This window comes from Carassius auratus, unplaced genomic scaffold (genome assembly GCF_003368295.1).
Source record: "Carassius auratus strain Wakin unplaced genomic scaffold, ASM336829v1 scaf_tig00216959, whole genome shotgun sequence".
NCBI classification, from domain to species: domain Eukaryota; kingdom Metazoa; phylum Chordata; class Actinopteri; order Cypriniformes; family Cyprinidae; genus Carassius; species Carassius auratus.
The window spans coordinates 492,864-497,500 of record NW_020528816.1 but is presented as its reverse complement, the minus strand read 5'-3'; positions in this window follow the sequence as shown (position 1 = coordinate 497,500).

The following is a 4,637-nucleotide window of genomic DNA, read 5'->3' as shown; positions in this document are numbered from 1 at the left end:
AACACTCTCAAAATGGATTAGCCCAGACCCTCGGACCCACTAATGCATTCTGGCCAAGAACCTTTTCAACTCTGCCTCACAATGGATCTAAGACGGTGAAGCAGTTATATCGGTTTTGGTGGAATCTGAGCAATATTTTCATTTGCATTTTAAAAAAAGCACAGCTTTGTTTTGGTGCTCATACCTGTTTAGGGCTAGCTGGGAGCTGCGCTTCTGGCAGGTTGGAATCTCAACAGGCTGCTTTCCAGAAAAACTAAAGGTTCGAATAACAGTTACATAACCACATGTCTAGTATTAACAGGAAACGTCTCAGGCTGTTACATTTCATTCATAAATTTAAAACCCCAAATAAATAATCATAATATAATATTAAGTCTGTCACATTTTAGAATGAGACATTTTTAATTAACCATTTTTTATTTATTTAACAATACAGTATATATATTTTACAAATGTTTTTAATGTTTATACTAATTTATTTGTCATGTTAATTTAGTTATTTTACACATTTAACAATACATGCACAATTTTGCATGAACAAAATTTGGAAATATTAACATTTATGAGAAATATAAAACTGATGAAATATCAAAAGTTCTGAGTGGAAGGACAAACTATTTTCAAACGCACTGAAGCATCTTAAATTATTTTCCTTTTTTTGTTGTTGTTGCAACAATGTTAATATTGTACATATTTTGAAAAGCCGATTTTGAAATTCCAATGAAATGTAGCCACATTCACTCATTCATATTCAGTTTCTCTCTCACACATACTCTATCCTAAACAAAATAGCTCAGAGGATGATCAGTGATCCTGGTAAGCCACATTCATTCACTCCTAAACGAGTCTTCCTTCCTAGCAAAGGAATCAGAGAAAACCTTTAAGTCACCAACTAATTCTTGTTTCAGTTGTCTGACAAAAAAAAAAACAAAAAAAAAAAAACTCTCCTGCATTACAACTACTTAATACCAGACGGGATCGTGCTCAGTCTTTTTGCACAGACACCAGACCTGAGCTTTTGCTCTCATTTTGTTCTGCCCATTCTCTGCCTCTTTTACTCTTTTCTGCACCAGCCAGAAGCAAACCTTTCGCATACGCGACCCACCCACCTCCTCAAGTCAAGTTACCACACGCACTCGAAGAAAGGAGATGTGGAAAATTACATTTCCTTGAACCCCCCACCCCCACCCCCTGCATATATATACACATACAAACACACAGACTGCCACACATGACCCCCAAACTCTAATCCAATCAATGAGGCCTTAGCTGTCTAATAAAGTATTGCTCTCATGGTGGAACTTTATCCCTGCAGCTGTGCCGGCCCATTCTCTGGCCAGACCAGGCTCTCCCTCTTTCCTCTGATCACACATTTCAATATGAATGGAGCCAATAAGGGGGTGGATTAGGGGCTGGTTACTCCGTAAATCTCGGGCTGGCTTTGATGCCCCTGCTGGGTTTGGCCGCCCAGGCCCCCAGTCAAACGGGCAGCCGGCTCTGCCACCTGGCTCAGCCTGCTCGTTCTGTTTGCTCATATGTGCTGATTAAACATAGCATGGCTTGTGTGGCTGCACCGGGCACCAGATGGCGCCATGGTAGCTTTGCCCGAATGAGCAGGTGGAGGCGAGGGCAGGCAGTGCTGGCTGACACTGGCACACATGGTGCAGGCACAGACCTCTGCCAACCTAAGGATGGCAGGGGAGAAAAGCAAACATTCCTGTCCCATAGTAAACTACTGTTCATGCACATACACATTAACAGGGGTGTCTTTACTCCCCCGTTCCCACAACATCTGATTCCTAACTCCTTCCATCTCTTATGGCTCTGTGCTCTTTGTGTGTGACAGAGCTATTGCTGATTAATATTTGTTTTACCTCATTTGGGACGGAGCAGGACCCAGCTGATCCTGAGAGACTTCCTAATCCCCACAAGATCCGTGCCAACAGGGGGTCAAGATGTCTTCAATGAGGCAGGGAGGGCAAATAAGTTTTAGATCTTAAAAGTGGAGAGTAAACGAGAAAGTAAAGTTAGGCTAACTTGCAGAGAATTTTTCCACAAATATTTGGGATTTGAAAATGAAACTTCAAGAGTTTTGGTTCTCGGATTCTAGTCTTTCTGTCTTAATATTATTTTCACACTCACTGAGGCAAGTGAAGAATGGAACAAAGGAATTACTGTAGGTCGGGAGGGGATATTAAATTTGACAAATGCTCTCTCTCGCTCTCTCTCTCTCTCACACACACATATTGTGGCATTTTAAACTGAGATGGATATGACAGGTGTAGTTTGGGTATACATGGGAAAAACAAAAAAAAAACAAAGGTTGTGCTGTGTAATGTCTCAGAGGTTGTAAAAACACAGCTGTTTTAACCCACACAAACTTGATTGTGGTCTATGGTTTATCCATCAAGGAAAAGTGTAGCAACAACACAATATAAATGGTTGGACAATTATTATATTGACATCCTATCAACAAAAGTCTCATTCAAATAGTTGTTTAAATAAACAGTGCCATAATGAAATCAACATGCTAAATCCTTTGAGAAATGTGCGAAACTAAGCTATTTTCCAACTAAAACCCAGCCTTCTACTTGAAAACTGACAATATTTGTGTGTACACACACACACACACACACACACACACACATTTAGTTTAACATTAATTATATTAAACATTACACTTTTTTGCATATTAAAATACTTTTTTCTGATTTTTTTAACTACATTTTAAATTTATACAATTATTTAGATTTTTTTTTTCATATAAAAAGATGTAAATATAAAAAGTTTATTAACTGCATTCACTTAAGGAGGCATGTGCGCTATTTGGTCACTGTGTTGGTGAATGAAGACAATAGATACCAATGAATTATAGATATGGTGTGACTTAGTTTGGGTCCAAAAGGCATTCTAGGAGTACATAGTAGTAGGTATATAATCAGAGTAGATGTACACACACATAAAATCTGGATTCAGTCAGCTATAAGTTACATAAACAGAATTATTATGCTTTTCCTTTGTGTACTGTAAATGCAATACATGACCTTAATATAATTTATGCACTTTAAGAGTAAGCGTAGCAAAGCCATTTGTAATAATATGACACTTGTTTGGATCATATCATGAAAACCTTGCTATTTCACTCACATTTATAAATCCAGAATGACATCTTCACTGAGGTGCGCTGCTGATATCTTTGGCTTTTAATGTGCTAATATATATATTTATGACTGATTTCTTTTGACCTTACAAAAGAAACGTGATGTCAAGAATGATCTGGCTTATCGAATGTGTGACTACAAGTCTAATGTGTGCCTGACACGGAAGGTAGTCTGTGTGGAAGTGGGCCAAATGTTGGAAGCAGCTTTTAGCTCTCCATAAAGTTGTCTAATGAACGGTGCCAAACATCAGGAAGGCCACTCAAATTACTCTTACTGCCAGATCCCTCTTTCACAGTTCAGCTTATTTTGTGCTATATGTATTAGATAGATGCTGACAACAAAAACAAAATGCTTTTAATTACTTTCAAATATTTCTATAAAAATCTATAAAAGGACAATATAATCATCAAATATTATCATTTGGCCCTATAATACATAGCCTTGAGGCATATCTTTGTACCATAATCGCATATGACAGGTTCTTTCACTTCTAGATCTTTACTTGATCTGCCATGTCTCATACATACATAGAGGGTTTTACATATTGTAATGGCATGTTCCCTTCTTCACTCCATTTGTGTTGTGATAAGAACAACTTCTTGGATTAGAGAGGTAGCTGTGATGTCTCTCCAGAGAATCTGTTTGTTTGGGTAAGACGGCTCGTTCATTACAGCTCGGGATGGGGGAGGATGGGAAAGCAACCTGTCTCCCAGTTAAAGCAGGACCCAAGCCAACACTTTCTTTATAGGATGGTTAAGATCCCGTTACCTTAATTATGACATTATTTCAGCCTTTTTGACATTTGTTTTGCTGATCTTCAAGTTATTGAGCACGAGGGAGAAAATGTGTATAGCAGAAAATAACATTAAACATTATAGGAAATAAATGTTATTCAATGTTATTCAATGTTATTTAACATATTTGTACCTGCTTTTAGTTTTATAACAACATCAGATTAACACATTCCATTGTGTCTTTATATGTTAAAACCACTGTCACAAGACAACTCAAACCAAAATAAAATAAAATATACCAGAGAGAGAGAGAGAGAGAGAGAGAGAGAGGGAGGGAGGGAGAGGGAGAGAGAGAGAGAGAGAGAGAGAGAGAGAGAGAGATACATACATACACACATGCATAAACATAAATGTATTTTTTATTTTATTTTTGTGCAAATAATAATAAATAACCATATGTCCTGACAGAAGGAATTCACTTTAATGCATTTTAAAGTTGAATGCCAAATTATTATTATTATTATTATTATTATTATTATTATTATTATTATTATTATTATTATTATATATTTTTTCCCTTGCAGTATATTCAAGAATCTGTTTGGTTTGATCATTAATAAATATGAATTACAAAGAAACAAATAAATAAGAATATTATAACAAGGAAATCCTTGAACTTAATGATAAGTTGGCAACATTCAGGGAATTTATTAATGTTTAAATTATTCTATGTAATGTGAAA